A 13774-nucleotide genomic window follows, 5' to 3' on the forward strand; every position below is an offset into this window, starting at 1 on the left:
AGCACCTCCCACCTCAAAGAACTTCTAGGAACTTCAGTTCATTAAGCTGCATAACATAAAGGTGAGATAGGTCAATATTATGATCCACATTTTACAGAGGAGAAACGGGGTACAGAGCAGTTAAATAAGTGACTTGCTCAAGGTCACACAGGAAGTTTGAGACAAAGCCAGGAATAAAACCCATAACTTACGACTCCCAGTCCTGTGTTCTAGACAGGAGACTGCTCCTACACAGAGGGCACGGGCAATGTCCAGCTAGAAAAAGCTTAGCAGGACCCTTTTGTCAAAGCAGGGGCTTCTCCTTCATTCACCTAAGGTAGCAACTCTTGTGTAGACAAGCCTTGAGTTAAATGATTGCCAATGAAAACAAGGTGATGGAGATCAAGCTCACCCAAAGAGTGCTGAACAGAGGGGGAGGGTTTAAAATGAAGTACAGCTGGACCCACATATCCCATTCTTGACCTGGAGCTCCAGGGGCATGTGGACCCCATGGCAATCCCCTGCCCAGCCATGTGGGACTGTGGAAAGAATGGCAGGGCAGGGCCAGCCAGAGACTGAAGCCAGCCAGAGTAGCTGCAGAAGAAGTTGAAGGAGGGATTCACAGCTATAGATGATGTCAAAGAATTTTCTACAGTTTTCACTCTTGATATGCAATCCCTTCTGCTGACTGGCTGTTTGTTCCAACCTACCTGTTCCCCTGTCTCTTCACCCAGGGCTGGCTCCAGCTTTTTTGCCGCCCTAAGCAGCGAATAAAAAAACAAAACAAAACCGATTGAGCTGCCGCCGAAGACTCGGACGTGCTGCCCCAATAACGAACAGAGTACTGCCCCTTTCTGTTGGCTGCCCCAGGCACCTGCTTCCTTCGTTGGTACCTGAAGCTGGCCCTGTCTTCACCTCAGCCTCACTCCACCTCTGCCCCTTGTACCTCCTCCGTTTCCTCCCCTCTCCCCTTTTCCTTCGGCATCCCCTCTCTCTTCTTTTGTCCTTAGCTAACCCTGTCCCCAAAATCAGGGTGCTAGCATAACATTTGCCACCCGCATATTGTTCACTTTGTTTGTATGTTATATCACATTTCTCTACCCTGATTTGGCTTGGCTATTTAGGGTATGTCTACACTGTGTAAGGAGACTGTTGTCCCCTTACTAAAGCTCAGTGGGGGAGTTTTGGTTTCCTAGCTCCCAGTACCAAAAGAAAGGGGACGGGTCAATGGGAAATCTGGACCCTGAGACTGACAGTCCCCAGGAACAATGGGGAGAGGCCAATGCTCCAGGTCACCTGATTGACAGGGCAGGCAGGCTAATGAGGGAGTCAGGAGGGTCCCGTCCTGTGTGCGAGCTGGAATTGCCTGGGTCAGACAGAGTGGGGCTGAGCTAAGGAGAAAGCAGGGGCCCAAGCGGAGCTGGGGAGCAGAGTCGTGCCAGCCAGAGGGCACAGAAAAGCAGCCCAGGAAGCAGGTCAGTGCTGGGAGCAGAATCACAGAGCAGACCTGTTCTGGGAGAAGAGCTGTAGCAACCAGAGCCACAGGGGCCAGAGAAGCAGCTCAGGGAGCTGGAAGCAGAGTGGAGCTGGAGCTGAGGCAGAGCCGGGTGCAGTGAGCAGCTAGGGAGAGTGAGGGGGACCCTGGGCAGTGGGCCCAGTGCAGGGAGACGCCCCCAGCCAAGAGGCTCTGCAGGCCAGACTTGGAGAGGGATCGTAACCCTGACGGGGCAGGGGCAGTGCTGGGGAGAAGGGTCCTGCCACCTAGAGCCTGAGGGCATGTGGCCACCGCCAGAGCAAGTGTCTGACCCGCTGCATCCCTGCAGCACAGCCAGAGTCTGGGAAGGAGGCCTGGGACATGTGAGGAAGAGACTGAACCTCCCTTATGTTCCAGAGATGCTGGTTGTGATGTCCCTGTGTGACATGTTTTCCTTTCACCTTTTCCATTTTTTCCTTTTTTTTTTAAATTGGTTGCTGTTTAATAAATTGTATTTGCTTTGAACTGTATGCAATGATCAGCAGGTCAAGGAAGCATCCAGTGCAGAGAGAGCACCCCAGAGTGGGGACACCCTAGCCCCTGCCCTAAGTGACCACGACAAGGTTGGGGGTTGAGCCCCCCAGGAGTCCCAGCCTTGTTGGAGTTACGAGGACTCTGTCACACAGGGGAGTGGAAGGGGAGCCCTTGCGGTCAGGCAGGCCTCTGAGTAAAGGAAGTGGGAGTGAGGACTCGAATCCTTTTGCTAGTCCATTTCACCGGGGAGTGTATAAGCCAGGAAATTTCCCCACAATAGCGGGACCATTCCCCCACTTACAATTGCAGTTAAAAACCCATGGCTGGCCCATGCTAGCTGACTCGGGCTTGGGGGGCTGTTTAATTGTGGAGGAGGCATTCGGGCTCGGGCTGGAGCCCAGGCTCTAGGCCGCTGTGAGGGTCCTAGAGCTCGGGCTACAGTCAAAGCATGAACATCTACACAGCAATTAAACAGCTCCTTAGCCAGAGCCCCTTGAGCCTGAGTCAGCTGACACAGGTCAGCTACCAGTGTTTAATTGCAGGGTAGACATATCCAGTGATTGTTAATCTTTTGAGGCAGGGACTGTCTGCTGCTCTGTCTTAATTCAGTGCCTGGCACAATGGGACCCTGATCTTGACTGGTTCCTAAGTACTACCATAATAAACATGATTAATAATGACTGTGTTTGTAAAGGCTAAGTCTGGACACTCCCCAAATATTTGGCCCATGATACAAATACTTGTGGTTTACCCTACAACTAATCCTACAGGCAGTTACCCTGAGCTGTAAACCACAAATACCCTAGAACAGACATCTGGGAAGTGTCCAGACTAGCCTTTATGAATATGTTAACTACCTTCAGTTAATTGGGTAACTAATTAACTCAAGATAAACATTCTAGTGTAGCCATACCTTAAGAGTCTTGTTTAACTCCCCTTTGGTAGCATGCAGATCACACACAAGATGGGAGCACCCTGCTAGCAAGCTGTCATGGGTGTGTCTGGCCACCATTTGGCAAACACAGTCAAGTGTCTTGTATTCAATTCAGTGCTACACTTCAAAGCTGCATGAGTTTATTGTCCAACTGATTTAAACAAGAGTCTCACAGCTGCAGTCCTCTCCCACCATTCTGAAAAACATCTACCTGTCCTGATAAATAGAATTGCATCTCCAGTAAACTTGCACACTATTACTGCATTTATCCAAAGAGATGACAAATCCCTGCTTTCAAATCTTCTCACACAGCAGATGCATCTTAGGGTTTTGTCCTGAGGCCCAGCACTGAGCTATCTGAGCACCTAAAGTTAGATGTGCTGATTAACAATCAAAATCAAAATGACTGAATGAATATTTAACCAAAGTTCTTGTGTGTAATGTTAATAGTAAATGTTCAAAAATTAGAAAAAGTGTATATACTGTATGCACATGCCGGGTACACAGTAGTCCAGATTCTGATCTCATTTACACCAGTGTGAAGTCAAGGCAAGAATGCTAAGTCAGTAAAGCTTAATCAAGATATCAAACAGATAAATGCTACCATCCAGGTGTGGATATTGAGTCATCAAGGATCAGGTGGTGTTTGTCCTCTGGGCAGGTGCGATAAAGGGGATGGGAGGGAAAAAGGAGCCTTTTTTTATTAGGTTCCCCTTACCAAGAACCAGTATTTGTGCTCAACATGGCACAAACCTTGAAGTATCCAATATTTTCAATAAACTTGTGGTTAGTGCACTGGAATGGGACTCCAGAGATCTGGGTTCATTTCCCAGATCTGCCACAGACTTTGAGAGACCTTGGGCAGGTCACTTCACCTCTCCAGGCCGCACTTCCCCATGTGTAAAGAGTGATTCTTCTCCAAGTTATTCTCCTTTGTCTGTCATATTTCAAGGGGGAAATTATCTGAGTGGCTGAAGAGGAAGAAAAAAAATGAAAGGCAATAAATACTAATTGTGCTGGTCCCTAGAACTTTGGAATCTAATAGATTTGCCTTTTTTTAAAAAAAGCTAAATTTTTAAAGGTGAGCACAACAGCTGATCCTATACAAATCTAGACACAAAAATCTGCATTTGCAAGTACAAAGCAGGTAACTGCCTATGAAACTGGGTAGCTGGTAGGTAGACAATTATCCAGTTTGTGCAAACAAATGTTCATATCTGGAAGTGCACACATTATGCTGACCTTTGAAAATTTATTCCAGAGGCCTAAATATTCAGTGATTATCTTGTGTGTACAGAAATATTTGGTTGTGCAAATGTAGCTTTTGTATGCGCAGAAAGGAGGCCTTACATTTGGGGATTTTAAATAAGCATTGCCCCAATATTGTTAAAGAAACGGGGATCTGTAATTTTTAGTTCTTTGATTTTCAAAAGGTGTTCACAGCCAGCTTTAGAAAAGAGTTCCCAGCCCAGCTGGGACCATCTGGTTGGTTTAAGTTTGCTGAGGGGCTTTAAATGAAATATTGTGTTACTGTTATGCCCTGTAGCTTAATATAACTTCAGTGCTGACTTCTGTAACTATAACAAATATCCCTTGTTTTCAGGAACAGGTTCCAATTTATGCATTCAAACAGGTCTGGATAAGTAGCAAGCAATGTGAAGCATCTACACTTACACTGCCTAATTCATTTCCCCTTATTCCTCAGCCTGCACTATCCCTGTAATTTCCCAGGGGTGGCATGTCATTCATCGTGCAGCAGGTGCACTCAGACAGAAAGATCTAGCAATGTGTTAATAAAAACCCAGATAAAGGAAAAAAGAGCCTACTTGGCAATTGCCGTAAGAAATATTGTCTCTAGGAAGTTCAGTACTGCACACTGTGACACGATGCTTATGCGGGGCTCCTCTCATATATACAAATAGTATTTTTTGTAAAGAAAGGCCTTTAATGTATGCAGATCCATTCTGAACTGAGCAAATGGGGAATGCATCTCTTTTGTCATAAGGGGCGAATATTTGTATTCATGCGGAGCTAACACACGGTCTATGCACCATTTCAGTTAGAGCTGTGAGAATAATGGATTTTTCAGTTAGCTGGCAATTCCAAAAAGTCAGAAAAAAATGGTTTGTGGTTGAGTCAAAAACAATTTTGTTTCTGAAATTTTTGACAAACCAAGTTGTCAACAAAAGTCCTCTTCAGGTCAAATAAAAGCTTTCAAGTGAAATGTTTTGTGAATTTGAGTGATTTTAATGGTTTTGAATTTTAAAAATAAAATGAAGGACATTTGGAAATAAAAAGGGGTTTCAAACTGAAAAATATAGAGACCTTTCATTCAGAAGACATCTAAATGAAATGTTTTGACTTTCAGATTTCCCCCCCCACCCCCCGATGAACAAATCTGGCAAAAAAACATAAATTCACAAGACATTTCAGTGTGGCTGAAGCTCCATTTTTTGCTGAATAAAAGTTCCAGCCAAAACTTTTTGCCCAGCTCCAATTTAAATCTGCATGGGTTAAGCAGGTCTTGCCTTGGCCTCCACAATGGGTGATTTTTATCCCTGGGGGGGGAGAAAGCCTAACCTTTTCACCAAGTCTTTGTACCTAAAACTCTTGGGGCACCTCATAACCATAGTACAACTCCTTCCTGCTTGGTCAAGCACAACATTATGGCAGCTGTTACATCCCTAAAGGCTGTAGTGGCATCTGCAGTACCTGTCTCCTTCCTTGCTAGACATTAGCCCCTGCATGGGATTTAGGTAGCCTCAGATTTACTAGATCTGATGTTGCACTCCATATGCTTTATAGAAATATGCTTATGAATATGACATAACTGGAATATGCTTTACACTAAGTACCCCTTTTATGGTGTCATTAGAAAGCTAGTAATCTACTAAGTGTGTTCATCCTATTTGTTTGCATGTATTATTTCTATATCTGGAGTTAGGAGAATAAGATATAAACTTGTATCACTAATGTAAACACATTAAGTGGAGGCCATTAAAAGTGCTCCAGAAAAAAAAAATCAATTGTAAATGGCCTTACTTACTTGAAAGCCTTCCTGTGTACATGTGGGCCAGCCCATGGGGAATGGAGACTAGGGGTCTTACAGTGACATGTGACCATGTCACCTGATAATGAAATCCATCTTAAATCTGGTATTTTTCCATTTAGAAGGAGGGGTGGGGACCCAGAGAGAAAAGATTCCTGCCTTGTGCCATATCTATAAAAGGGGGTGGAGCAGGATAAAAGGGGATGCCAGTCTTGAGAAAACCTCTGCTTAACACCTGAGATGTCTGCTGAAACTAACAAGGACTGTACCAGGGGAAAGGATTGGGCCTAGACTAGGATGGAGTTTAGTCTGTGAAAGAAACTTATCAGAACATCTCAGAGGGTGAGATATTACCTGTAATCAGTTTCTTAATGTATTAGACTTATGTGTTTTGTTTTATTTTGCTTTGTGACTTACTTTGTTCTGTCTGTTATTACTTGAAACCACTTAAATCCTACTTTTATACTTAATAACATCACTTTTGTTTATTAATAAATCCAGAGTAAGTGATTAACACCAGGGGGAGCAAACAGCTGTGCATTTCTCTATCAGTGTTATAGAGGACAGATTATAAAGCTTATACAGGGCAAATGCATAAACTGAGAGTAAAACAGATTTGTTTGGGGTTCAGGCTCCCAGAAAGGCTGAACACTGGGCACTGGGAAAAACCCTGTTAACTGAGAAGCCCCTGGGCTGAGTGAATCTCAGTTTCACTGAACTGCAGAGAGGCGTGGCCCAACCTCTGGGTCTGTGCTGGAGTGTCTAACTCAGCCAGACAGGAGTGGAGGGCACCTGTTCTGACAAAAGGGTTTTCTCAGTGGTATCTCAGCTCATAGAGGGTACGTCTACACTACGGGACTATTCCGAATTTGCATAAACCGGTTTTGTAAAACAGATTTTATAAAAAACACATTAAATGTGGTGTGCGCCCATGGTCCGAGGCTAGCGCCGATTTTTTCTGAGCGTTGCACTGTGGTAGCTATTCCTAGCTATCCCATAGTTTGAGATCCCAGTGCCTGATGGGGCAAAAATCATTGTCGCTGGTGGTTCTGGACTCTCACGATGTGTGTGTACTAGATGCCCGCAGAGCGATTCAGCAGCGCTACACAGAAGCATGCTTTTGCTTTTGCATGACAGCAGAGATGGTTACTAGCCATATTGCACCATCCAAACCCTTCCATAAATTGGAACTGAGGATGATCATGGCTACCAGTCCTTTTGTACCATTTGCTGCTAGTGCCCTGGTCAATCAGCCAGGGTGCAAAAGCCATATTGCACCTTCCATCGTTTTGTACCATAATGACTGAGTCATCAATCCTCCTTTGGTATCTAAAAATAGAATCTGTGCTGCCTAATATAGGCAAGTGTGCTAGAGAACCACCTGCTCTGTGTCAGAGCCAATTATATCTGTATGCTATTCACAGGGGTGCTCCTGTAACAACCCCACCTGTTGATTCCGTTCTTCCCCAGCCTTTCTTGGCACTTGTGTGATGAATTAATAAAGAATGCAGGAATAAGACACACTGACTTGTTAGTGAGAAATGAGTGAAGGCAGCCTCCAGCTGCTATGATAGTCCAGACAGGACATTAAGCAGTGTGTAGGAGAGAAGCCCAGCATCCCACTGCTAGTCCAGGGCAACTGAATCTTTCTTTTACACATGAAGGGTGGGGCTGATGGAGCTCAGCCCCTGTTGCTATGATGAGGATGGTTACCATATTGCACCATCCATCCACCAGAAAAATTAGGGCTAATAGGCTGATGTCCCATCAGCTGAAGCTGATCATGAGGATGGATTTCCATCATTTTGCACGATCAGCTTATGCTGATGATGAGGATGGATTTCCCTTTTTTCCATTTCAGCCGCCCATGACGGGGGAAGAAGGGATGTGGTGTGTTGACTGCTGCACTATCGCGCTATCTGCAGCATTCAGTAAAGATAGGGTGACATGTAACACTGTGTTTGACCCTAGAAGCATTTGGAGCTCAGCCAAGAATGCAAATAATTTTAGGAGGCTGCAGGAACTGTGCCATTTGATTCTTGGCTGGCTTTTACGCTTGTCGCGCTGCAGTGCGCTGAGTCCCTGCTATGGCGTCTGTCTGGAGATTTTGGTATCTAAAAATAGAATCAGTGCTGCCTAATATAGGCAAGTGTGCTAGAGAACCACCGTATCATAGAACCAGAGAGCACAGCTGCTCTGTGTCAGAGCCTGCAGAAATTATCACCTGTTGATTCAGCATTGTCCCCCCACTTGTGTGATGAATTAATAAAGAATGCAGGAATAAGACACACTGACTTGTTAGTGAGAAATGAGTGGAAGGCAGCCTCCAGCTGCTATGATAGTCCAGACAGGACATTAAGCAGTGTGAGCATCCCACGCTAGTCAGGGGGCACTGAATCTTTTTTTTTACACATGAGGGTGGGGGCTGATGGAGCTCAGCCCCTGTTGCTATAATGAGGATGGTTACCAGCCATATTGCACCATCCATCCACCAGAAAAAGTCCTTTTGTCCCATCAGCTGATGCTGATGATGAGGATGGATTTCGACTGCTGCACTATCGCGTCTCTCTGCAGCATTCAGTAAAGATCACTGTGTTTGACCCTAGAAGCATTTGGAGCTCAGCCAAGAATGCAAATAATTTTCAGAGGCTGCAGGAACTGTGGGATAGCTTCAGTCCTCCAGTCCATGAGCGTCCATTTGATTCTTTGGCTTTCGTTACACTACTCACGCTGCATGCGCTGAGTCCTGCTATGCGTCTGTCTGGAGATTTTTTAAAAAGGATTCTGAATTTCATCTTCTGATAGAACGGATTTGCCTGCCCTTACAGCGATCACATCCGCATGGTCCATGGCTGGGCAAACAGGAAATATTCAAAAGTTGCGGGGCTTTTCCTGTTTACCTGACCACTGCATCCGGTTCAGATTGCGGTCCAGAGCGGTCAGTGGTGCACTGATATAAGGTGCCTCCTAGTGTGGACGGTTTTGGCGTTAAATCGGTTTTAAGCTCCTAAAACCGATTTAAACGCCTAGTGTAGACCAGGGCAGAGTGACAGTCTCGAGGGGAGTCTCTGTGACCAAACCCGTCATACTAGATACACATCTGCTAATCCTCCAAACTCTTGTGAGGTGACCCCCTCCCTCAGACCTTCACTCTGTGGCACGCATAGGGTACAAACCCCCTGAACGGGATTCCCAAACCCTTCTCTGCTCCCACACAGCACAATATCCCTGGCTCTGCTCTGGGCAGGGTCCTGTGAGGGTCCAGAGGGGGGGGGGAGGGGTTTGCGCCACATGCCAGTTCTGTTAGCTAGGTGCCAAGTTGTATAGATTGAATAGTTACACGAAGGAGATGCAACTGTAGTTTTAAGAAGAAATCCCCTTTACAGCTACAATCCTGTGCATCCAAAGAGCAGCATAACCCAAGAGACCAATGCAGAAAGCAAGAGTGGGGTGGAAACTTCATTACAGAGAGATTCATTACAGAGAGATTGAACAGATTCCTGTATGTCCAAGCACAAGTAAACATATTAATGTTGAGTCCAAGTGCCCTGCTTTGTCTCATGACAGCATCTTCACAAACATCTGAAACATTTGTTTTCCTTCATGCAGCCTCACATGCCACAAACCAGCACCAAGAAATACAAGCTCGTCGCTTTTTAAGTATGGCCATATGAGGAAATAGTCTAACAACTAGCTGGATTGCAAGTCTGGCAGGAAAATAAAAATGAACATGGGAATATAAGGGAAATGAGAGGGAGTGTAGAATAAAGATTGCCAGGACATAGGTAGGGCAGAAAAGATGGCTTTTGCAGTGGCTCTGAGGAACCCAGTGATAATATCTGGACTTACTTGGAGAGGACTTAGGTTACTGAGACTTTAATTGGAACTCTTAAGAGCTACCTGTAGACTCTAGAAAAGGTTTTTATAGAGTCCTATATGAATCAAGTGAGCTGTCAAAAGGTATTGAGCTAACTCTTGTTCAAGAGGGCCTGAACATCTAGTCATGGGAATGCCACACCAGTACCAGCAGGAGGAGCAGCCATGTGTCTTAGGAGGATATATTATATATAGCAAGCACACTGCAGACAAAGGGATGGCAAACATGGCAGAACTCAGCTGAAACATATAGCCAAGTGTCACGGGGCGTGCCACTCACCGCTGCGCTGGCACCTCCTCCTGGTCACTCTGGGGATTAGCGCTTGAGGTTGACTCCCCTTTCTGCAGTTTGCACTCCGTCATACCACCTCTCTCTGGTCTGCAGCTCCTCTCTCGCTCCAGGGTCTGCAACATCTCCTTCGTGACTCAGTCCTCCACCTAGGTCACTCATCATTCCCTTTTCCGGGGTACCAAAGTCTCTCTCCACACTAGCAGTCTCCCCATTCACTACCCTTCCACTCAATGCCATGCCCGCAGTGGCTGGTGGAGGAACCCGGGCCCGCCCTTTACTCCAGGTTCCAGTCCAGGGTCCCTCAACCAAGCAGTTCTGGTCTTTCCTTTCTCTGCCCTCACTGCTCCTTCCCTGGACTGTTTCCTACATTTCTGGTTCCCCTCCTTTCTCTGGGCATACCAACGCCAAACCTTCCACCCTCATGCCTGCTCACCCCTGCAGCCTCCAAACACTTCTCCCTCTTTCCAGAGGGTGACTGTCCTTTCCCAGCAGCATAGGCCCTGGCTGTTCCTGCCCAGCTGAGCCTGCTTTCAATTAGTTCCTTGCTCCCTGACCTCTTCAGGTGCAGCCTCTTGAGTTAATAGGCCTCCCTGGCCCCCTTAACCCCTGTCAGTCCCATGTAAGGTGGACACCCCATCACACCAAGATCTTCAAAAATGACTAGTGATATTGGGATGCCTCAGTTTTTGGGTCCTAGTTGGGGCCTCAGAAATGGCCCTGATTTTAGCAGTCAGGTGCTCAGAGCTATCTGAATTCCAGAGCCTTTCAAAAGAATTGCAAGCTGGGCACCCAAAATCACAAGTCACATTGGAAATACTTGGCCAAAAACCTCAGATTTCTCTGTAGACAGTAGTTTCCCAGCAGTCTAGGGCAGCAGTTCCCCATAGAAGGGTGGCAGACACAATATTAGAGGCAGATAGTGTGGCTAGAGGATGCAAGTTCACATAAAAGTCACATTTTATTTTCGGAGGATGAATGATTTGTATGGAGAAGGTGCATATGGGAGCCCAGCTGCAAAGGGTCTCTCGTCTGAGGCCTCCTCAGGAGTGCCAGAACTGCTGGCACACAGAGACTGAGAACTTCTTGGAGCTTCAAACATAAACCAGCCCTCTCCTTGTAGGAGGACCTCCCAGTGACCCAGGGTCCCTTGTAGCTGAAGACTTGGCAGCTTGGGTTAGCTGGTCCCACAGCACAGATTTTTTTCCTCTAAATATTATGGTTTTCAAGGGTGTTGGTTTTAGCTGTTATATTTGGCAGGTTTCCTTTATTGCCTTTAGCAGTAATGACTTACTGATAGGAAGGAACATTTCAGGATGTTAACAGCCTACTCCGGCACACCTACTTTGTCTCTCCTGAAGAGAAAACCTCCACACACATGCCTCCCACTTACTACCCGGCCCACATAGGGGGCTAAGAAGCAGCAGAGGCAGAGCTGGCGACTGGTGTGCAAAGCGGTATATCTAGGGGAAATGTCCAACTCCTCGCGTGCAGAGCAGGCATTTCTATGGACAGTTATTTTTTTCTAGGATGTGCTGGAGGGTGAGGACTTACTATAGTAAGGTTTTCCTGATGCAGAAGAGTTAGCTCTGGCATTTACGGCAGATTTATCTGTCCAAACACTAAAGGCCAGATTTTCCAAAGAGCTCAGGCTCCCATTTAGAGAGACAAAAAAGTGGCCAGTTTTGAGAGACAGAGCTCAGAATGTTGAGTGCTGAACTCTGGGAAATCTGGCCATAAAGGATCTTAGTGGACCTCCTAGTTGGTTTGCCTTGAGCTCTCTGGAAAAATCTAGCTCTAATTTGAAAATTACAAATGGGCAGCCAAATCATTAAGGAAACCCTGAATATTTTGAAGATCAGCTTTGTATACCACAGGTCAAAGCCGCCTTGCCTTATAGGAGTATAATGATAATTATATATAGAGAGAGAGACCCCTATCTCATAGAATTGGAAGGGACCTTGAAGGTCATTGAGTCCACTCCCCTACCTTCACTAGCAGGACCAAGTATTGATTGTGCCCCAGATCCATAAATGACCCCCTCAAGGATTGAACTCACAACCCTGGGTTTAGCAGGTTAATGCTCAAACCACTGAGCTATCCCTCCTCATTGAATTCAACTGGGCCCCTTGCATTACTAAGGTGAGCGAGACTTGGCTGCAGGATTAAACAATGCAGATGTTAGTAGCGATTTTGAATGTGAATCACAGGTTCTCAGATGTTTTCAGGGTGTGGGCCATGTCCTGACAGATTACTTTGTGGACACCACCCACTTAATCATGGTTCTGTTGATTACCTCTCTCCCATCAGTGATTGCAGAATAGTTCTGGGGCAACTACAGCAAGGTCTGAAATGGCAAAATAACACCAAAAATAGTGTGCTGTCAACTTCTATTAATGCAATTTAGCATCGGGACACAAGGAAGATTAGCCAGCACCACATAACGAGCCAGCTCAGACCACTTGGGGAAGCTTTAGGAATTGGACCATGTGGAGGGCTAACACATGAGCAAAGTATTAGTTCCATTCTCCCAAAAAAGCACTGAGCTTGAAATTTGTGGAGCAAACATGAAATAGAAGTGATAGAGCCTTATTTTTAAAAGGCACTTTTCGGTTTTCTTTGAATATCTTCTCAAGGTTCTTGTGTCCCAGTTTCCTTCTGTTTATCCCTATTGATACCTGGTGCTTGTCTTGCGTCTCTAGCCATATAATACATCAACATCACATACGGTGCTAATAAACTACAGATATATGAAAAAAACACAGTGAAATAAATACAGAAAGCTAAGATTAAGGGGAATTCCTGGAACTAGGATTGCTCTCCAGGACTAATGTATGTACATGATTATTATTATTATTTTTTGTTCAGGCCCTCTCATAATGCACCTATTTTCAGAGCTCAAAGACTGCAAAGGGAACAATGCAATGTCAACCAAGGGAAGATGTAAATCTCTTTAAGTAATTTTTAATGAAAAAAAATATTGAGTTACTCTGAGTGCCATAGTTTCTGGGTGGCTGGTTTTAACTTTGGCAATCAGTACTTAAAGGGAAATTTTACAATATTAATGCTCTCCAGATGTTCTTCTAGGCCCAGATGAAAGCTCTGTCGTCATTTACTGTTAATATTTTTGTCAGCAGTAGAATTTTATTGTAATATCCCATCTCATTTGCAGTCACTATTAGTCAGCAGAGAAACTTCCTCTGAAAACTAATCCCTGCACCACTCCTTTAGCGTTCTGTCTCACTTCATTTAATTAACAGTCATTAAGTGGTTATTTTGTGTTCCGGATGTGCCTGGGTTATGCATGTACACAATGACTTTCTACCTGATGAAAACTATTTGTTGTAAGTGGTTAGATAAAAAAAAAGTTATGCCCTACAGTAACAATGGCTGGCTTTATTGCAGCTCGCTGGTGGGAGGAAAACAAGAAGGTTTGCTTTGAAAACAAGCTGCAGTGAAGTTGGACCAGCAACAAGAAACACAAAGGTTTATTTAAAAAACAAACACATTTCACATGGTTGGTCTTTGATCAGATGTTGATTTCACACAAGCAGCAGAATATCTAAACTTGGCAGTTCGATATCTCCCATACAGGGACCTCAACTCTGACTGGAGGAATTTCAGCACCCAGATTTTTTG

At 45.2% G+C, this 13774-nt stretch overlaps 1 long non-coding RNA gene across 1 annotated transcript; it reads right to left on the minus strand.

Moving 5' to 3' along the window:
* Positions 1-694: 694 nt before the first annotated feature.
* LOC120398661 lies at positions 695-10657 on the minus strand. Its single transcript, XR_005594616.1, has 3 exons — positions 10127-10657; positions 2901-3892; positions 695-738 (listed from the first exon to the last, which is right to left on the minus strand). It is a non-coding gene; the product is annotated as an uncharacterized LOC120398661 (long non-coding RNA).
* Between the last annotated feature and the right edge of the window lie 3117 nt (positions 10658-13774).

Source organism: Mauremys reevesii, linkage group 2 (genome assembly GCF_016161935.1).
Source record: "Mauremys reevesii isolate NIE-2019 linkage group 2, ASM1616193v1, whole genome shotgun sequence".
Lineage (NCBI taxonomy): Eukaryota > Metazoa > Chordata > Testudines > Geoemydidae > Mauremys > Mauremys reevesii.